This window comes from Falco punctatus (genome assembly GCF_963210335.1).
Source record: "Falco punctatus genome assembly, chromosome: 4".
NCBI lineage: Eukaryota > Metazoa > Chordata > Aves > Falconiformes > Falconidae > Falco > Falco punctatus.
In genome coordinates, this window is record NC_137583.1 from 99,608,941 (window position 1) to 99,631,979 (window position 23,039).

Here is a 23,039-nt window from a genome sequence, read left to right on the forward strand (position 1 = left end):
AGTCCCATGGTATTGTCTGCTTTAAATCATGAGTTTAGCAAGCAAATATCACTGAGTCTAAGATAAATTACAACTAGTGTCAGACACAGTTTGAAACTCCTTAAGTGGAATGACAAAAGACACAGTAAGGTGTATATGAAATCAGTGGCATGACCCACATTTTCTGAAGCCCAGGTATTTTCTTAAGCAGGGGTCCTCAAACTACGGCCTGTGGGCTGGATACGGCCCCCCAGGGTCCTCAATCCGGCCCCCGGTATTTACAGACCCCCCCGCCAGGGTTTGGGGGGGGAAACCAAGAGCCGCAGATGACTGCCTGCCACTCCAGCCCCCTGTTCAAAAAGTTTGAGGACCCCTGTTCTTAAGGATGCTCAACAGTTGATAGCACAACATTTCTCTTTTGGTGGCCAGAAAATTTTAAGCTGTTCAGGTTAGTGCTTTTTGCCTCTTTTGAGGAGCAGACTACCACCAGTCTTTCTATTTAAGTACCATACCATGCTCTCCCAATGATACTGGGGGTTTGCATGCTGAAGTTATGGCTACAATGGGAGACAATGTATGTAGGATTTAGTGTCTTATGAATGTAGCTTTCTGTATTAGCACAGTGTATCCAGGGGTAAGCCAGGTGATGATGACACAGTAGTTCTTTCTAATACTGAAGGTCACGGATGTGCAGGGTCTTGCTGTCACCGTTCTTGAATAACCATGTGGCTTTCACTGAGGTCTGGTGGAGTTCAAGTTGAGGAGCTCTTGCCTCACCTGAAAACCGCTCTGAAAAGCCACATCTGAAGACTGAGAGTTTCTTTGGGATGCTAGAAACCAGAATGAATATAAAATGTTATGCATTTAAGCGACTTCTTTTGATGACTGGCCCTGAATTTATTGGAACTTCTGTATAGTCTTTTGGATTCTGGTAAGTTAGAATAACTTAAAATAAGCCTAGCAGAATTTATATTTTAGAAGAGTGTGAATATAATGTTGCTCAATTTCAAATAACCATTCAGTTGCATTCCTATGCAAACCATGTCTTTCCTATCCCAACCCTTCTCTAAATCTCATCTTTGCATAAAATAAACAGAACCAACCAAATAAAACCCTCATATTATGAACCTCATGCAGTAGATTGTCAGTTTGTTTCCATAAAACACCATGGATGTCTGTGATGTATTAGGTGGTTAAAAAAAATGTGTACAACAGCAAAACCCCTTATAAAATCCTAGTACATCTGACAAGTTCTCTGGGGTTGTTGCAAGAAAAATTACCGCACGCTGCACAGTCCAGATTGTGTAGTAGTCCACGGTAACTCTTGTTCTTCTTTGGTTCTTTCATGCTGGTGAAATTTACAAGTCTCATTGCTCAAAGCCTAGCATATTTGACTATGTTAGCTGTTGTTGTTTCTAGACAGCTGCCTAGAAACTCAGGACAAAGCATGCAGATTTGTAGAAAAGAGAAGGAAAAAAGAAAGAAGAGGGAGACCTCTAAGTATATATCAACTCAAAGTTAAAGGAAAACAAAATAGAGTAGAAACAGGTTCTTTTTTTCATGCATTTCACAAAGTGTTAGCAAAATCCATGAGGAGGGGAAGCTGGACACTTGTGAGGGAGGTGCTATCTTAAATTATTTGAGCGAAAAGTACTTCTTTCTGTACATTTAAGTTGAAAACTACTGAGTGCCTTTCAAGCAGCCATATGTTATAACATTTTGGCTGAAAGAGAAATCTGTGTTTGGGTATTTTTATATTTTTATATAAAAGTTTGAAAAATGTAATGGGAAAATTGACATTTCCCTTTTACAACAACAAAGCATGCCATCTCCTGTCTCAGATTTGGCCAGCTATGTCCCAAACTCTCTAATTCCTTCAGGCATTTTAAAGAGGAATTTAAGTATTGTTCTTTTGTACCAGTGAATGAGCAGCTGAGAATTAAAACAGAATTGAGAACTAAAGCCCGTCTATGGCAGAGCCTGGATTCTAGAGTTCAGTGCCTTGACCAGGCGGGTTGTCTATCTGTCAAGCTTATCTACCTCATTCACATGTTTGTGTACCAGTTCATTTATACTTGGATCACTTCTGTGAGGCTGGTATTTACTGTTGTGCTGTTCGTGTAGGTGTATAATCCAAGAATAGGTGATCTGAATGATTGCCCAAGGTTACATAAGAAATCTGTGGAATAGAAGAAACTGAATAAAGTTTGCTTAAATCCCAAGCAATACGCTTAACTTTTTGGACCTTATTCATTTGCTTGAGAGAAAAGCAGAGACAAAAAAGGAGGAAAAAAAAAAAGAACAAGAGAAACACCCAAGGGGTTGTCTTCTTTCCCTTCAGGACTTCAGGACAAAACAGGTTTCCTATGTTGATTTCAGAAACAAACCCAGTAGTTTTCAATTTTAATTTCAGAGGTGGTACTTTTTTCCAGCAGATGCCAGTTTTTCAGAGGAATTCTCTGGTTTCACAGAGAAGTTACAGTGAACAGAGAAGGAGAAAAAAATAAAGGAGAAAAGAGAGGATGCTATGAATGGATTCTTCCTCTGTCTAGAAGACGTTCCTGCTTCCACCTGCCAGTGTTATGGCTTCCTTTTCAGTCCATGCCTTTGAAACTGGCTTAGCAGGATCTTTGCTCTTTCTAAGGTGGGTGTTGTGTATTCAGTCAGAGCACCAACTTCATGCTGTGAGGCATGGGGGAGCACATAGTGGCATTTCTAGCAATAAGCGTGTCACAATAAACAGTCTCGCTTTTAAACTATGTATCTGGAATGTGTTGCCTGCTAATGCATATTCATGTCTTAAATGCAAATATCTCTCTTCCTGCACATATTGTGGATGTTTGCCCTCTCTGTTTGGGTAGTGTATCATATGGCATGTAAATAAGAGATGACAAGTTGTATAATAAGTGGAGGGGGGAGGAGAAGAGGAGTTAAAGGGATTTGATTTAGTAAGAAACATGCATAATTTACACAGCACTATTCCACTCCAGTTTTGTATACTTTAATTGCAAATCCTGTGGCTTCTTACCAACCAGTATCTTACAAATAATAGTCTTTTACTAGTCTCAAATACAAGGTTTCTCAGATGACGTTCACTTGCTAGAATAAGCATCCTGCAGTGGTTTAGCTTTACACTGAAGTTTGTAAATGCCCTTATTTCTTTGCAAGGTGAAGGAAAATATGTCAGTTTGGCTAGATAAATCAAATATACAGTATGAGCAAGAAGACGTGTTTTAGGTGATGTTTTTTCACACCCACAAGCTGGAAATACAAATTATTTTAGGATGGATTTATGTCTCTCTGGCCTGTAAATGATCTAAGCTGAGGCACAAATTGATATTAAGGTGCTGAGGTACCCAAATATCCATAGTTCTTTGCCCTTGCAATATGGTGGTGGCACAAAACTATAGAGGGTAGTTTAAGAATATTTTTTATAATCATTGGTCTTTATTTCAGTCGCTTGAGCAACTGACTGTGTGAAATGGTTTCATTTTGACACTGTAGTCTGAGTCACGGCTGGGAATAGCCAGCTGAAGGAACAGATGATCCTCACTGTGAAAAGTTAGACCCATGGCTACAAAGAAAGCATGTGCCACAAGACCACCAGATGTTGAGTTGCTTCCCAGACTTTAGGTATGGATTCTGTACATGTACATATCCCTCTGTGTGCAAGAAACAAAATGACTGAATAGGCAGAAAGTGGAAAAGTTACTCTGAGATGTCATTCAGGAAAGCTTCACAATTAGTGAAAGACACCATGGGGTATCAAATCCAGTCCCAAACTACCACAGGGACTTGTCTCTTATAATCAAGGAGAAAGAGAAAAAAATGGCAGAGAGATTCTGAGGGGCAACACAGAGAAAAGAAATAGGACAGATGAGGCTTCTGCATGGAAAAGCTTAAGCTGCGTCTGGTGTTTGTGGAGACATTGGGTGTTTGTGTGAGTGGCTAACGGTGCACCGCTGGGCTGGCCCCATAGCCCTGAGCTCCTTTGTCATATGCTCTGTTATAGCTTGTCTGTGATCTAACAGTGCTGCCTGCCTCCACTTGTGGGTTAGGTAAGCGGCTCCCAGTTTGCAGATTGGTCTCCAGTACCCAGAGAAACACTTCATGAGCCCACCAAACCCAGCCTAGCATTTCAGGAACTGCATCTGACTTGGATTGAAAATGAGTTCTATAATGAGAGAAACCCATAAAGTTTGAATGTGATTTTGGACCCAAATTCTGCTAGAGTTTGTGATCTCCCAATCTTTTTTTTTTTGTTGTTTTGTTTTTAAGCATAGACTCACTTATAATTACTGTTAAATTTCCATCTCTTCCCTGTTTCCTTGTCTTTTTTTTTTCCGTTTTTTTTTTTTTTCTTTCTTAAATCCTACCTTAGACATGAGTATTTCAGGCAAGTGCTGAATCCAAAAATGTCATTGGCCCACTAAAGCCTGAAGTTTGTTGTGATATGGGTAGAGATATAGCTGAACAAAACAGCTTTTTACTTGAAGATAGCAATTCAAGGAATGCGCTAATGACCATTCTTCTGGCACAAAATGAAACGGTAATGGAGGAGTTCCTGTGATGTTGCAGTCCTGACTGGTGTGGGCCTTCATTTGACCTCAGGTGTGTGCCAGGTGTCTGGTGCAGTATTGTAAGGCATCTTCCCTGTAGTTGTGTCCCCTCATCATACAGCATGGAGTGGAGTGGGAAGGAGTTCAGTTTGTTCCTGAACTTTTATGGGTCCTTGACCCATGCATACTGTCTTTGGGTTCTAGGCCAGATCCCAGAGAGGAGAAAAAACCTGCTGTTGTTTTTTGAAGGTAGTTCAGCAAGGTTTAGTGTGACAGAATATTAGAAGGGGAAGTTTATTTTGTTGGGGTTTTCTTCTGGTAGAAGTAAAGTTTTTCAAAATCCAGCTCTCTTGTATGAAGGTCATAAAAATGCTAATATCCTATCTTACAGGGGTGGCAAATCTTTGGTGGTAGTGTTGTTTCTTCCTTCTCGCTCCCCAAACTAAAGAGACTCACAAGCAGAAGGAGCACCAGGCTTAAGCAACAAGTGAGATTTGCCTCCTTCTCATACATATGCCTTAATGATGAAGGACACTTCTTGTCAAAAATAACAGTCCCTTGTGATGCCTGTAAAGCTCTCTGCAATGACATGAGCAGTTTCATGATTTATCTTATTGGGGAAACTAAGATGCCCATTGCTCCACACATGTTCATTTCTGTACTGCTTATGTAAAGACATGCAGTCTTCAGAGCAGTGTGTTGTAGATGTAATCCCCAGTTGGGAATAACTAAACACACTGAAATGGAAATAATTAGTGATGATTTTTTCCCCTCGTTCCATATTACCTTCCTAAAAGATGCTGAGCAAAACAAGCAGTAAGGAAATGCTGCTCTCCAAATATATAACTAGGACCTTGTCTCTTGAAGGCTGCTAAATGAATATGGAAAAGATTAAAATTTACTTTTCTGAATTATGGAATGGATTTCTGAGCAATGAACTACTACTTGTGTCTCAAATACCTTTCATCAGTTTTTCTGAAAAAATACAGTATATGTGAATACTTCGTGGAATTTTATCTTCAAAAAAGCAGAATTAAAAATTATGTGGATGGGGGAGTGTTTTTACAAATGCAAGGTAATTGTGTCTTTATTCAGTTTATTGACTTTCTGCGTTTTCTCCATTTTAAGTCTTTGTACTATTCAAGTCTCCTAATCATCCATTTGAGTAGATAAAAACGTATTCTGGGTAGATACAAAAGTGCTAGTTCTTTGGCTACCTCCCTCCCTTGGCAGATGAGGAAAAGTAATCAAATATTAAGTCCTGATTCCTGGTGCCTACTGAGCAGAGAGGGACTGAATGTTTTGGAAGAAGGCCAGTTGAAGGGTAAGATCTGAATATGGTAGGGATTGTTCTGGAAAAAATTGCCATCCAGAGTGGTTGGCTTAGGAGGAGAGTGCTCTCCTGCTGCTCTGCCATTGTTGTTTTGGAAAGCTTTATACTTGCTTGTCAGTGTACGAGAGCTGGGAGCTGCTGAAGTGTGAGCCGTCTTGCCCTTGCAGGACAGGCAGGCATGCAGTGGTGGTTGAGCTCCTCTGTTGCTGGGGGGTCTTGTGACTCTGAACAGTGGTGCTGGATGGCTGTAGGTCCTCAGGCCAGGGAGGATCTTCAAGGCAAGCTAACTGGGGAACAGAGGCTATGCAGTGTTGCCTATGTCAGGTAAGAACCTGTCTTCCTGCTGCAAGGGCATTCTCTTTAAAAAGATAATGGCCAGGTGCCTTCAGAAGGGTAGGTTTTGGCATATCAGTCCTGTCTGGAGGTAAGCTGGTCAGCAGGTAACGATATCAAGTGGTCACCTATTGATTTCTCCTCTACCAAAGCCTCTGTACAGCTGAGAGCTAGTGAGCATACAGATAGTGTAAGTAAGGGCTAAAATAGCCTGGTGGCTGGAACAGAAAGGAAAAGAAAGGAAAATTAAGGGCTGTGGTCAGTTAAGCAGTTAATTGGAGAAGCTGACTGTAGAAACCTTGAACTTCCCGCCTTTTTGTTATACTGTACATATGCTGCCATGGTTTCATACCTATCAATGGGAATTCTGTAGCCTGATACAATGTCAGGGGTTTTTTTTGCAAATAAATACCCATGAATACCCATGTAAACTAATATGAGGGAAGATACACAAGCTCAAGAAGTGCGCTTATGTAAACTTCATGAGGTTCAACAAGGCCAAGCACAAGGTCCTGCACATGGGTCAAGGCAATCCCAAGTACAAATACAGGTTAGGGGATGAAGGGATTGAGAGCAGCCCTGCAGAGAAGGTCTTGGGGGTGCTGGTGAATGAAAAGCTGGACATGAGCTGGCAATGCATGCTCACAGCCCAGAAAGCCAACCATATCCTGGGCTGCATCAAAAGAAGCGTGGCCAGCAGCAGGCTGAAGGAGGGGATTCTCCACCCTCTACTCGGCTGTGGTGAGACCCCACCTGCAGCACTGCGTTCAGCTCTGGGGCCCTCAATACAGGAAAGACATGAACCTGTTGGAGCAGGTCCGGAGCAGGGCCACACAGATGCTCAGAGGGCTGAAGCGCCTCCCCTATGAAGACAGGCCGAGAGAGCCGGGGTTGTTCATCCTGGAGAAGAGAAGGCTCTGGGGAGACCTTATTGCAAACTTCCAGTTCTTGAAAAGAGCTTACAAGAAAGTCAAGGATAGACATTTTAGTAGGGCCTCTTGCGAGAGGACAAGAGGTAATGGTTTTAAACTAAAAGGGAGTGGGTGCAGACTAGAGATAAAGAAAAACATTTTTCTGATGATGGTGGTGAAACCCAGGAACAGGCTGCCTGGAGAGGTGGTAGATGCCCCATCCCTGGAAACATTCAAGGTCAGTGTAGATGAGGCTCTGAGCTGCCTGATCTAGTTGTACATGTCCCTGCTTACTGCAGGGTGTGTTGGACTATATGACCTTTAAAGTTCCCTGCCAACCCAAGCTGTTCTATGATTCTATGAAAATGCATGATTTTGGGTGGGAAGGAAGTAGTACAATAGGCTCATTTTTCTGTTCCTTCCTAACAGCACTTCCTTTCACATCATTCTTATCTTTGTTGCCCTTCCATCTTCGGCAGACATGCAACCTTTTCTTCACCACATATATTATTAAAAACCATTGGTTTGCGACAACCACTGCTCACAGACTAGAGGTGCTGGGAAGAGAGACAGGAGGGGAAATAGGGTAGCACGGAAGGACCTGAGTGTTTTGTTCCCAGTAGTCTGCTTCAGGAGCCAGGCGTGGTAGTCCTTTGTGTTAGTGTCTGACACTCATGACCTGGACTACTCATTAAGCTGAGTATTCATACAGTAGTCTGAGGGGATGAAAACATACATGTATGCAATGTAAAAATAATGTATGCTGTTCTTTGGATACATACCCAAAATAGTAACACATGAAAATTTCTATCGGATAGATTAGGATAGTCTACTATCTTATATCCTTGATACCCACTAATATGAATACCACTAGAGCAATTTCTGATCCTCCCTGTTCACCTTGCTGCAGTTATCCAAGAAGAGAGACCCTTCCCTCCCCCCATGCATGCTTGTCTATCTGGAAAAATTTTGTGTGAGGTCTGGCTGAAAAGCTCAGGAAATGTTCTTGAAACTCCTCTGATTACAACCCCACATCCCTTGTATCAAAGCGCTTGGTGCTTGCTCACTTCATGTGTTGGGGCTGGAAATGAGACCTCTGATGAGCAAAGGTCCAGGCAGCTGAAAAGCAACCTCCTTTGAGCTGCCTCTGGGACAAGAGGTGGCAGAGCTGCAGTGCCTGTGCTCATCCCAGTGCAGCAGTGTAGTTGCTAACTTCAGTGCAAATCCAGAGCATTACAGCTGCATCTTTTGTGCTGAAAGAGCTTGAGGAATCCCATTCTGTCAAAGATTTATAGTCTGTGCAGTGTAAAGTTGGCTGCTTGTGCTTTACATGGGGGCAGTGCTTCTCTGGCCTCCAGGTCTAAGGCTTGATTTAACCAAGCAGGCTGCAACAGTGAGGATGGCAAAATTTTGGGCTGCTGATCCAGTGCATTGGTGCCATCAGTCATGCAGTGTGCAGCTCTGGCTGTTCAGAAATCCTAACTCTGCTGTTTGGCACAGTGTCTTACCAAGAGGTTGCATAGATCAGATAAGCTTTGAGTCCCCTAGCAAATGAGAATAATGGATGAATTACACTTACATAGCTATCTTGTATTTGTCAGACTGACTCGTTTGGCTTTCAAATCCTTAATTTGGGTTTTATACTTGGTTACTATTAAATATCCTTTTATCACCCCAGCAGCACTGTCAGGCCAATGTCTCGCTTGTCTTCCTCCTACTGGCATGGAAATACCAGTTCGCTGATCAATTTATCATTCCTTCTTGAATAGTCTCCCAGGATGTATTCTCTGGAAAACAGCCAGTTCATTGTACAATGCTATAACTACTGAAATCTAAATGAATATGAAACAAAATTCTTCTAGATTATGCTTCCTACTACAGCAGATTCCGGCTGTGGGCAGAATTCTAATGGTTCAGATTCAAATTCTGTGTTTCTAGATTAATGCATCCACTTCAGTCTCAGAAATGCAATGGCTGAACCTCACTGCCTGTGCTTCTCTTACAGGTTGCTCTGTAACAAACACACATAGTTCAGAGTTTTATGAAAATAGGCCAGAGGCCAGAATAAATGGGCTACTAAATCTTCTTTCAGTAGATTTCTTCAGCCTCATCACTGTCATATCTAACAGTATGGCACAGCAAAGGTCAACTTAATAAGGGGCAGCTAATTAAGAAAAGGGATGTGTTGTGCCCCACAGGAAAAATCTCATAAAATATGTTGCTTCTCTTAACGCCAGACCTCCTGGCATAATGACTCTCACTTCTTTTCTTTCTCCCCTCACCCCACCCCCAGAAAAAATGAGTTGTTGCTTTTTGCATGGAAAGGAGGAGAGAGTATATCTGTAAGGTCACAAAAAGGAGTGTAAATGTGGAACTGTTGAATATGTACCTATTTAAAACAACAAGAAAATCAACAACTTAGGATTTTTGAGGCTAGAATTACTATTTCAGATGCTGAGGACTGACTTGCAATTTTTTACAGACTTCAGCTTAGTGAGGCAAAGGATGAGCAGATCTCAGCTCCCCACTTATCTGGTGTTGTGGTCATGCAAGATTTGGTAATAGCTGGCATCTTTACCCAGAAATTATTTTTGCTTTGCCTTTTCATTTTCAGCTCTCTGTCATACTTTCCTGTTGCCAGCTCTTCCCTTTGCTTTTGCTGTCCTTAGTGGCAGCTATACGTTTCTAATTTGAGAAGATGAATACCACTTGGGTTAGATACCAATGCTTTTGTGCCAAGAAGGCTTCACATTTCAGTCCACCACAGTGCATTGGTGTGATGCTATGCTGCAGTCAGCTCACCAAGAACTGCTAACAGCATGCTCCTATATTAATGAAAACACCACTAGCAACCTGGTCTAGTGGAGTGTGTCCAGCCTCCCATGGCAGGGGGGATGGAACTGGATGATCTTTAAGGTCCCTTCCAACCCAAACCATTCTAGGATTCTATGACTATAAACACCTTTTGATGCTTCCATGCTAAAAATTTGTTTTCAGTTGCTTATGATTTTGCCAAACTGCTTCTGTTTGTGTTGGCATGCTGCAAGATAGGAATAAGCCTTCTGGTGAATTATTTCTTGTGGAAGTTTGTACCAACCCCAGCTATTTAATGACTAGACTAGGGCAAAATATGCTGTTATGAAACCAATATTCAGAATCAAACCTGAGCTGCACATCCACGATTACGCTGCACCAGACTGAACATAGTGACTTTATCTGCATCTTTGCTCTCATCAAACCTTTTGTTGGGGGGAATTAATGACTCAGTATGTTATCCTGCCTGTATTCAAAGATGCATTCACTTTTTTGGATAGAGGTAGTCCCTCCCACCAGCAGTTTGGTGAAGGGGTTGCCCTCTCTAGGAAAATCTGCCCGTATTTAGAAAACTAATAAGCATGTTTTAAACCATAAACTCATGTTTAATCAAATTTTCTTAGATTTTAGTGGATGAACTTGTCCCTGATTGTAGAGAACTTAAATATCACTCTGATGCACAGCTCAGAAAATCCCACAAAATTGTTAATGCTGCTTTGAGAGCCCGGTTTGAATAATCTGCAGTGGATAGGATAAGGGGTTGCACATTGAACAATAAGAAGAAAGGAAGAAGACAGCTGCTCATGAAGTGAGTATCATCTTTTCTGTGTGTTGAATGAGGCAAAGGTTAGGTAAAAAAAAGGGGATGTGAACATGTAATTAAGAACTGTATCATAATGTATATGGACAAAAGGGCCAAAATTAGGGTTGTACAGGCAACCCTGAGAAGAAAGGAAGTGTATTTCATGTAGCAACTTTAATAATGCTTTTCTAATGCAAGGGGTATGTGTGTCTATTTAAGTTGTGTGACAGTATTACATAAACATAGTTAATACACAGTAACACTATTGCACATCATAAAATGCTGAGCATTTTATCTTGTGTGCTCCCATCTTAAAATTTCCTGCTATGTGAGGGGAAATACTAATTCTGCATCATATCAAATGGAAGCACTAAGAAAAAGAAAACTGAATACTTATGTCCCTACTACTGTGGACACTCAGAGTGCTAATTCAAGTCTCTAATTTTCATCAAACTTGTAGGAATTCACTTCTCTGAGGCTTCTTTCTCTCTTTCAAACATGGTTAAAACTGACCAAAGTCCTCTAAAGTTGATCAAGAGGTGCTTACAGGAGGGAACAAGGCTGTGACAGCAGGTAGTTCTGAACAGCCATGGGGTTCCTGTGTAGCTGCTGGTTGTTTGAGTTTGGTTTTTTTCTGATTGTGCTTAACCATATTCCTTCCCTGCCTTCTCCAGACCTGGAAGCAAGGAGGTGCAGATCCACCTCATCCTAAAGGAGAGATGCCTGATAGCTGCTTGGCTGAAGGGATGGCTTTTTGGTCTTTCCGCTTCTGTTAGTCTCCATGGGCCATAATGGGAGGGTTGGACATCTAGCTCACACATAGACATTAAATTGAGCTATCTTCAGTATCAGGATAAATCCCACCCCTGCAGACACAGAGTTATTGCATTCTGTGGCTTGAGGCATTATCTTTAGAATTAAGAACTGGAAAATTACTTTCCAAACAGGTTTAAATTGGTCTATTTTTTTACCCCATCTGTGATACTCTTGGTACTTTCTTCAGCAACAGGTATTTTCTTTTAAGCAAATACCACTTATTTCTACACCTTGGAGCATGGTATTTCCGAGAGAAAAAAAAAAAAAAAAAAGAAGAAAGAATCCGGAGAACTTGTGTTATGATAATGGATGGCTTTTTATTATGTACCTCACACCATCAACAAACATCCTTTAGTTTCAGGGAGAAAACAGAAGCTTAATGTAATTTTTTATGTTTCTTCTGTGGAGTATTCCCCACCCCCCAGCGCAATTTTTTTTATTTTTTCCTGACTTCAGAAATGGCTTTACTGCTTTAGGCACTCCTGCCCAATTGTCAGGTAGTCAGTAAATAGCAGTAGAATATCAAATTAACCTTAAAATAACCCTCAAACTGATTTAGGGAATCAGGAACTCTAAATGTGTTCTTGGTGAGATTTTTAGTAAGATTTTTAAACCTACCCTGGCTTTTCGGAGTTTTTTATCTGTATCTTTCATGTGTACAATTTTTACAAACTTTTTTTTTAAATTATTCAGAGTTGTTTCTTCAACATGGTAAGAGGAAGAATAGTATAAACAGAATAAATCTTGTGACTAGAAAGAGTAGGAGCTTATCCTTTCAGCTGTGTGATCTGACTGGGTTTGTGGTACATGCAATGGCCTCTTCTTGATTTAAAGGCTCAGCTGCTCAGACCATTTAGCACAGGCTTCCTAAACATCCAAACTGCCCAGGTGAGTGAAAAAGCAAGCAGTAAGAGTTGAAGTTGCATTTAGGGCAAAGAATTGTTCAGGGCCAGGGATGTGACTGTAAAACATCCAGCATGGTTTTGATTATATTTGTGAATTTGTGGCTTTTTATTACAGGACATCTTATTGATGTTATATTTTCTTAAAAGTAACTGGAGTCCTACCAATTAAGTGTTTACGTAGCAGTGGATAACTGAAAGCAAGGATCCGCTTATGAAAGTGATGGCTTGTGTCATAGAAGTGCCATCCTCTCATAAAGAATGCATTGCTCTTTGATGAGAAATATTGCAGCTCAGAGACCATGAAAAAGACGGTACCTTTGAGTGTCACTCTCAAACTGGCATGTTTATTGCATGCAGCACTTATTTTCCAGTTATGTACAGCTTTCTTCATGCTTTGAGAAAGAAGTATGGTCACTGTTATTTAGCCAGTGACAGTTATGTAAGAATAAGCATCAGGAACAGTGGTGTCGAAGTCTTCATGACATATCCTGCTGATTTCATCTCACTTCACCTGGTGGTGTTCTTGTACTGCCATACTTGTCTCTCCCCAGCACTGCCAGCAGAGTGCTACACACTGCACTGCAGCATTTTCCACTTACTTCTCCTGTTTTTTTTTTAATATATTTTTAAACATTTCAGTGACAATGGTGTTATTTATCTTTCCCCAGGGCACCTCAATGCATAACAATAGCTGACATTTTGGGTGGTAAATTTTAATGGTATATCCCAGTGGACACAATGCATTTCTTCTATATGAAAATATTTTCAATGGGATTAACCATCAAGAGATTAGTCACCTTGGAGATATTGTCTACTCTAGAAACTCTAAGATTAGATACAAAAGCATTGAAAAAGCTGATCGTGGCACAAATGACATGTGGATGAGAATTTCATTCACTCCTTTTCACTACGGTATCAACTGCTTCAGTGTCTTAGCATTTTCAGCAGGTGTGCTCTTTGATTGATTACTCCCATACTTTGGAGATTCCTTTCCTCAGCAGTCTAATGAAATTGAAATGCAAATCATTAGCAGTGCAAACTTGCATAGCTCTCCTGCAGCAAGCAGAAGCAGGCCATTTTCTATCAGCCGAGGAGCAGCCTTGGAGTATCAGTAAGTTGCAGACCAGTATGCTTTGTTGTTTCACTAGTATATGAAGTGCATCCATAAAGTTAATTGCTCTCAACTCCTGGTTCCCCAAATGGCTTCATCTCAGAAAAAGGAGAGAATGCTGATCACTCTTTTAAACCTCTGCTGGTAAGATTTATTTGTGAAGTCTCACTTTTGAGCAGAATGGGAATACCTGACTAATTACTGCAACGTGGTGTTCCTAGATGTTCTTGACAGGGAGATCGGCAGAAGTTTCACCTAGCTCCATGATTTCTCATCCCAGCCAGTAGCCTGCTGGGGGAAGTCAGATTCTTGTCCAGTTACTGTCAGATGTCTTGTTCTTTGAGAAAACGGATGTTGTAATATGAAAAGGAAAGTTGTCTTTTAAACTTTATTGAGAAATACAGAAAGAACAGAAGTGCAATGAGAACTTGACCTAAGAGCTGCCTTTTTGGGCTGGGAGTGGATTGTTACTACCTTCAGACCACTGCAGGCAAAAGCTTCTGCCACTGTTGGGCAGCGCTTGCTCAGGAGCCAGAATCGGCAATCCAGCAGGTGGTGTGAGCTCCCTGGTAACTGAGCAATTCATTAATTCAGATATTCACCTGTTGTCTGTGTCTAATGAAATTTCTCTCTCCGACTATGTCTGATTGTTAAGTGACACCTAATCTGGCAATCTCTGACATAGAAAATGTGCTTTGACTATAGCAGTAGGCATCACTGAGGTGCCCAGCTCTCCCTGGTTTATCCTTACTTGTGTGTTAAAGAAAGCACTTCTCTTTGCAGTATCATTGTGCCTGTTTCTTCTGTGTTCTGGTGAGGATGGAGGCATGTCTAATACTGAGTAGTTTCGAAAGGTCGTCCAGATTTGGTTCTTTTCTGGATACCTCTCCCCATTATTCCCCCTTGCAAAGGATTCTTTGTCTGTCCTTGGCAGAACTGGAAAGGGTCTAGGACCTTGTCCATTTTCTGTGCTCTGAAAGCAGATGTATGTCTCACCTCTTCCTCAAGACCTCCAGTGATGGAGAATCCAGAGCTTCCCCAGGCATCCTCTTATAGCAGTTACTCTTTAAGTTCATTTCATTATATTTTCCATTGCATTTAACCTTAGTGGGTTGGGTTTTTTTGCAGTTTCAGCACTTAAATCCTCTGAGCATGAAGAACAGACTTTTCCCTCCTCTTTTGAAGTAGCTGGTTGTAAACTTCTGTCAGTCTTTTTAGGACATCAAGCCCAGTTTGCTCAGTCTTCCCCTCAAGTTTTCCAGAGCCATGTTTGTTCTTCATTATTCTGTCTGTGGGCATGCTTCAGGGGGCTATTCCTGTTTTGAAATGCAATGCACAAGCTGAGCAGGTAACCCATCTGGGTAAAGCTGAGTGGAAGGACGCACTTTGTGCATCTCACAAGCTGTACCTCGCCTTGTACACTGCCGTAAAAAGATTGCTGTCTTCCCAACAGCATGGTGGAACAGTTGTCATGTGTCCATTGTTGATCTGCAGATTGCCTTCCCTGTAGCCAGATATTCCCTGACTTGCAGTGATATACCTAATTACTCCTGCTGAGGTATAGAACATTACACTGCTTACAGGTAGCACATGCACTGACTATTTTCAGCCTGTTCTCCAGTTTGCCAAGATAGTTTGAAGTCTTGCTTTCCAGTATACTTAAACTCCCTCCCAGTTGAGTGCTGTGTAAGAAGCTTTTTTTCCCGTCCTTCAGTACATTAAGAAAAATATTCAGTAATGCCACATCTAGGACACTTCCCTGTGGAATATCACTGAATGCATGCATCTCTCTTTAATTGTCATGAGCCATGTATGTTTTCTTTCTCTAGCTTTTTCCAACTATTTCTAGAACTTCCTAATATTTCCATCCTGTTTTAGAGAATTTCACATGAAATCAAAGTCAAACTCACTTAAGTAAAGCAATATGACAGCTACTGTTTTTCCTCTATCCCCAAAGGCCATTATCCTGTCATAGAAGGAAATTAGATTGGTTTGATGGGGCTCCTTCCTGACCAATCTGTGCTGTCTGTTATTCATCTTCTTGTTTGTTTCTCTAGGTATTTACAAGTAGTTTGATTATTTATTCTGTTACAGTTCTGGGAATTGAAGCTAAGCTTTTGGTTTTATAGGTCTGTGGCTCTTCCTTTTTATTGTTTGCCATTTTGCAGTTTTCTGGTAACTCACTGTATCCCAGGGGACCTCCAAGATAAATGCCAACAGCTCATCCAGCAGCTCTTCAAGGAAAGCCAGACCAAACTAAAACTGTCTGATTTACCAAGGTAATCTAATCCTTTTCTTTCCTGATTAGAGACTGATGTCTTCATCAGTTGCTAGTATTAATTATGAGAGGTAACTGATGTTTAATGACATGATGATGCAAAATAAGACATTCCAAATTTCAGCTTTCCAGGTGACATCCCTAAGGAAGGCCCAGTTTCACTGAGTGGTAGACTGACACTTTTGTTGATTTTCTTCTTCTATTAAAATATTTATAGGACACTTTCTTGTTATTCTTGATGGTCTTTGTTAATTGCATCTGACTATGGCCTTGGCTTTCCTGACTTTGAAAATACCAGCGCATACTGTATTTTTAACCTGCCCCTAACAGACTGGCCTGGTGCTTTTAAACTGTCTTGAATTTAAGGTACAGGATGTGCTCAGGGCGTAGTCAAATCCATCCTCTAGTTATGTATGCTATTTTACCTCCACCCACAGGATGTTTTGTATTTCTGCCATTACTATTTTTTCTCTAAGGAAATGTCACTCTTTACTACCCTTTTCCTTTAGACCAGTGTTCCTAGGGATCTGTAGTCACATCTCTTGTGTGTGCTGGAATTTGCCTCCCTGAATGCCATTGATTTTTATTTTGCTGTTCCCACTTTCCTAAGCCAAAGATTGTAAACTCTGTTGCAGTCCCTGTTGGCTTTCTTTAGGTAGGAAGAAAATACAATGGCACAAACATCCACGTTTAAACCAGGCTATTCAGAGTTTGAAGATACGCTGATTCACAGTGGCTTTCCTTAGCCTACCTTCATCCTTAGTGGGTTCAGGGGTAAAAATCACTGGTTCAAGCATTAAGGTCAGAACCTAAAATCCCCATGTGGTAGCCTGGTCAGTCAGAGCAGTCAGTGAGAGGAATGTGTCTGAAACTGTGAAAACCACCAGGATTACATCCCTGGGAGTGCTGTGCATATCACAGAATAACTACTGTGAATGTCAGCTACCTTTCCTCTTCTCTGCCTTCAAACCCCTGAGTATCACGGAAGCAGTAATTTACTGCAAGAAAAGCAAAAATCATTAGTTGTCTCTTCAATCTTTTACCAATTAGAGAAATTAACTTAAATGGCCTGTATCCAAAAATAGCACAAACTTGCTTTGAAATTTTAGGAAGTGTGTAACTGTAATAATTTAAAAATAGGCTTTGAAATTTTATTTTCTCTTTTGCCAATGTTGGTTGCCATGGAGTTCAAGTAATAGGTTGTGATGTTTAACACTGAATTAATTACTACTTCTCACTCACAGAGAACATCTAATTATACATATTCATGAAGAACGGTGTTTGGCATTCCTGAGGGAGAAAGTATCTTTTTAAAATACTGCGTATACATACTTTTGGGACCAGATGGGGTCTGTTAGCATAGTCTTATAGTGCTTTCCCCCAGATTTTTAATTGTTTCCTAATTTAACAAAAATTTGTAGTTTATTTTAAGTATTTGGAATCTTAAAGTCTTAAAATAAATTCCTTGTATTATGAATATTTACCTTCAATGAGTACAGGCATTTACTTTTAAAGTATTACAAGTGTAAATGGACATATAGATGGATGAATACATAGGACAACATACACTTCTTTTTTTTCTCAGGCAAAACAGGACTACAGTGATTACTTAGTTCTTTGGCCGTGATGTTCAGCAGTCCTTGCTCTGTTGTGGTCAGAGCAGCTAAATGAATGGATACTGATTATAGATGTGAGTCTGGGATGTCTGCAACAAGGCTGTTCTGCACTTCTAGCCTTGCAGAGCTCTTGCACTTGGCTCTCTCTAGCTTCACGGTAGCTTCACAAACCAGAACAACCCTCAGCATGAAGGCTCACAAACCCAGATCTTAATTTCAGTGGGACTTTAGCACTTAACTATGTGTATGCTTTGGGTCTCTGTTCATGAAGGTATCTCTGCTCAAAAAGATCTGTTTCTGCTGAGCACATTCCTTAGTGCTGTCCTGTCTATTGATGGGAACCAAAAATGGTGGCATTGAGTATAGACCATTCTTTCCCACAGACAAGCTATTAGAGATGTTTGGCTTACACAGACAGTTCCTGGCTCTTCAAGAGTCACTATTACTTTCCTTAGCACCTCTGTGTAAGACAGTCTTGACAGGGCCCTGTGAAAATATCTTTTGTCATACAGTTAAAATAGTTGGTTCTGACTACAAGCAGTTTTTATTGTCAAACACACACCTAAGCTTAAGCAACGTTTGCAGTACAATTTCTCGGGATTGTCCAGTTTTGCACATAACTGTCTTGTGCTTCTAGAAACTGATCTTGTGTACTTGATGCCAAATTGCATATTTTGAAGGAGGTATTCAGTGTGTTGAACCTGTTTTCTCCTTAGCATGTATAGTTGTGTTTCTCTTCAATAAATAGTCATATAAATGACAAATGCAGGTGGAGGGAAGGATGAGAATCCTTGCTGTCTTTATTTCAGCTGATCTAGCCTTTTCAGATTCTCCATAGAAAAGAATCTGATGCTTAGAGATAGATTTGTTGCTTTTAGATAGTAAATCACATTCTAAGATGGATACTAGTATATTTGGCTTTGGTGAGTGAAACTGAGAATCATCCTGGATAAAACACATCAGTTATCTGCTTTGGTCTGATAAACATCTGTAGAAAGCTTTTGTGAAAACTGAGCACTTAACATCAGTTAAATATGAATGTTGTTAACTAGAAAGGCTGAGGTGTTAAATCACTAGTGTTCTCTTACCTGTCTCTGGTATATTCTGTTTCCTAGAAGTGAGCAGCTGAGCTGTGCTTTTTTAAATGTAAAACCTCGTAAAAGTGGAGGTTGCATGAGTAATGGTATTTTTCTTTACATACAGCATCAGTCTTTCACAGTCTGTCTATTGGTGACTATCTAGTTGAAATTAATGTGATGTGTGCTGTCTTTCCGTACACATCCAGTGGCAATAGCTTGCTTATAGCAGTCATTTTCTTAAGACCAAGTACCTTTACTTTCCCACTTACAAAACAGTAAGTCACATAGCTGTATTATCAGATGTTAAGGCAATAGACTGTATATGGACTTCAGCTAAGCAGGTAACAAAAAATGTTGGAGATAAAGGTTACCAACAAGATTCTTAAATTCAGATCTCTTGCTTACATGCAACAGGTGCAAGGAAGAGCTAATGTGGTGTTAGTGGTTTTACTTTCTTCGGGCAGTTAGCTTAATTCTGAGTTGATTTCAGTCTTACAAAGAAGGATTGCATATCACTGAAGCATTTTAATGTACCAAGACCTGTTTCCTTTTCTGTTTTTCTGGCAGGCAAAAAATGTTGACAATAATGTGGGTAAAAACGTCAAGAATGAAGTAGTGATACATCAAAAATTTTGAGGGATGGTTAAAAGTGTGCATGAAAATGTCTCTTAAGAATTTTTTTCAACAGGGAAAAAGTGAAGAAATGTGTAATAGATAAGGCAATTAGTACCTTTAAAGTAACTACAATAATTCAGGTTTTTGAATCATCAGTTGTCAACAGTTGGCAACTAGATGTTTTACTTTTCTCCCTATGGCCTCCCATCAAAAGAAGAAAAGAAAAAATGAGATTCTAAACTGAACGAGGTTTGCTAATCTTCTGTTGGCTACATAAAACATTCTCTGCTTTTATACTGGAATTTCTGATCCTTTGCATCATCACTGCTCATGATGGTACTTGGAATTTCAGCTAGCCCAAAGTCTGGATTTTGTAACTTTTTTTGGTAAATCTGGCATTGAAAAAAATTTCCTTTCAGAACTATTGCACCTTTAGCAGTTTTCAGTGGTAATAATGCACACCGTGCTATAATTTCTTTAGTCTTTTTCGCATAGACTATTTGCTATCTATTCTTTGAGTGACAAAGGTGAGACAGAATCAGAAGTAAGAAGAAGAGGAAAAATTGATGGCTACAACAGATTGCTTCATTATGAGAGTTCTTGTGGGAGTAGGATGTGTACACATGGGAAGCATTATGGTTTTCCTTTTGCAAGTTAGTTCAGCGTACGTTTCATCATCTTGTTGCAAGGACTGTAGGACTGGGGAGCTGAAACTTCAGTACTGCTGTGTATGATATTGAAATTAAGCATGATGAGGGGCACTAGTGTAGTTTTACTGATAATTCATGAGCTCCTGAGAAATACAATGTTCTGTTTTGCTTGGGCAAAGAAGTTATATCCACCCTCCAGAAACTGATGGAAGACCCTATAAGCCCCTGCTAGCCCGATGATCCTATTCAAACCACAACATTTATACTGCTTATACCACTAAGCAGCAAAATCATCTCCAAAGATGGTTTGGGTCGGCACAGTACATGGTTAAAATAATTAATATAGAACTGGGTTTTGACCCTGCTGATCTCAGGATTTCTTATCACTTGCCATTGCCATCCCTCTTATCTTGCACTGAGTCCATTGCACTGTCTGTTGCTATTGCAATTCTGAGATCATACATTGTTGTTACCTGATGTTCTGGAAAAAAAAAAATAGGAAAAAAAATATCTGTGAGTTGCACCTTTTTGATCTGGTCTTGTTTCTGTGACAAAACTATGCTAAGTTTGCTTTTGTGAGACACACTAGGAATTGTATCATAGCAGGCATTTTCCTTCTTTTAGATTCCAAAACTCTGCTCTCTCTGTATTGGCACTCTAGGGGAAAGCTGTCTTTCAGCTCCTCTTCCTTCTTGGGGTCATAATATCTAAGTGCTTCCATGGATATCCCAGACTTTGTGCTCTTTCTGGGTTCAGTGGGGGTTTTTTTTCTGGCAGTAAGTGTTCACATACGTAATTTCACCAAGGTAAACCCCATTTTTCACCTTTTCTTTCAGCCATTCAGAGAAGCTCCATCCACTCTCACATTGCTGTTCCTGGACACAGGATCTGATTTTGTGTGGTGGCTCCTATTGTTCAAACTTGCATGGTTCTAACAAGGAGCTTAACATCTCCTCAGACTCAACAGCTATTGTGCCACAACTTTAACAATGCTCTTCTCAACTGCTGGTCCACCACAGTCCAAGCCACTGAAATGAAGTTTAATGAAAATGGCATGGTTCAAATAGGAAGGCAGTTTGGAAATGTCGCTGTTTACCCAGAAAGAGAGCTGCCGGAAGTTCAATTGATTACAGACCATGTACCTAACGAGGCTGGCCTTGGCCAGCTCTAAATTTTGTCAGCAAGGGAGCTGACGTTGACTGTGTGACCCAGCAGCAGCTGTGTGTGTGGAGCTGCTGCAGGAGTTAGGTGGTAGGGCATGACATCCCTATGGGAGGAGATAACACCCTTTCTCTCTCATGGGGAGTTCCAGGAACCGTCTCCCCTTGGGTAGATTTCAAGGCGTTGCTGGCTTTGAGTATAATTAGCAACAAAATCTGTACTTTAGCTTCTCAGTTTGATCTGTGTTCTTGTTTCTCTACTAACTAGGGGATTTAGATACATCTGCATATTGATATGATTCTCACATGTGATTTTTTTACACTTTAAGATACCTAAAGTCTGCACCAACTTTATCAAGCTCTTTTCCATCACCAAGATGAATATACACTGTAAAACTACACCCTGATCTTATTAATATTTTAAGGTGCTGTCAGATTTCAAATTAAATCTTACTTGGCTGTATTAAAAAGAATGGAATCCATCCAACCTGAAAGTTGTCATTAGTTTCCAAAATGCTTTTAGGAAGACAAATATATGTTAGAAAATAAAAAGTGTAATTTGGAGAGGAGCTCTGAAGAAGAGAATTGTATTTAATATTTAAACCCATAAGTAGTATAGTGACAGTGTTTTCTGCCAAGAACATACTTTTATTGCATATTAATGCAATTAAAATTACATCACAGTCTACTAATTTCCTTCCAGTTCTGTACACTTAAATGCAAGAGTAAATCCTGCTGATTAATGCTTGTAAAGGAGTATCTTTCTGTGAAAAGTATTGCAGTGGGGCAAAGTTATACAGCAGCGATGGTCTGCGCTACCCTGTGCAATTTTTCCTTTTTGCCCACTTTTCTCTCTTTTGCCCTGGTGTTAGTCAACTGGAATCTTACTACTGGTGCTGCAGATAACAACCTTGAAATTCTTGATTAAAGAAGACACCACAGATAATACTCTCTTACGGGGTTCACATTGCTTTCTATGTGTTGGGTTTTTGTGTGTGTGTGTGTGTGTGCGCGCCATGCAATACTCTAGGCATCATATAAATTGTGGCACAGGAGCATGGTATTCAGAATAATGCAGCCTGGAATTAGGCCAGTTGGACTCAGAATGGTGAAGCTGTTCACTTCTCTCAAAGTGAATGCATTACGATTCACATGAAAAAGTTATGATTCAGATTGACGTTTTCCTCAGACAAGATTTGCTGTGAGCCTTGGACCCTGGAAATCCCAGGCTTCTTTGGAGCTCTGAGCTTGGATGGCAGGTCTCTTCTTGGAGGCCTTCAGCTCCAAAGTACTATGGCTGGCAATACACGTCATTTTTTAAGGTCATTTCAGGATAGAACTTTTATGGTTTGCTTTGATTTTTAGTGATGGTCAAAGTGAAATTAATATGGCAATTTCCAGCACCAAAACACCATGCTGGACCTTTCCTCACTCTGCTTGGATTGTGCTATGAAATTCAGAGCCATCCTCATTTTATCCATCCATGGGACCTGCCAGCCATTTCTGAATTACCTTGTTACTATTTTCACTGTTCCCAGATACTGCTGTAATCAGACATTCTTTAAGAGAAACTTTTTTGTTGTTTCTGAACTCTCCAGATGTCTCCTGATGCTCTTCAGCTCTACTTATCTCAAGTGTGGTAGTTAGCTACCTGCCAATTGGTTTATTTACTCTTCCATTCCTAGCAGGAGTTGCAGAATAAGCATTCATTTTGGTAAGAGTCATGCCAGATTGACTTAAATGGTGTCTTGGAGAAAGTACGGTTCAGGAAGTGGCCCTCCGTGGGGTTTGGCTTCTCCTCTCATTTTGCCAATAGCCAGCTGTAAGAGCTGGGTTAATTTACTCCTTTTTCCTGTCTTCTGGTACACAGCAGCAGCTGTCAGTTCTGTCCAACTAATGTGTAATACAGAGACATACAGGTTTAGGACAGATTGGATTACGCAGCAATGTAGCCACCAAAGCCAATAACCCCACTGCATCAGCATGACACTATGGATTTCAGATCTGAGCTGATGTATCTGTACACATCTCAGATTGGGTATCCACTAGAGCTGGGGGTGGATGGGGTAGTGTGTGCC

At 40.5% G+C, this 23,039-nt stretch overlaps 1 protein-coding gene across 6 annotated transcripts in view; it reads left to right on the forward strand.

Moving 5' to 3' along the window:
• CPNE4 (copine 4) overlaps positions 1–23,039 on the forward strand; it is a 317,905-nt gene that overhangs the window by 142,441 nt on the left and 152,425 nt on the right. The gene's annotated exons all lie outside the window — the stretch shown is intronic.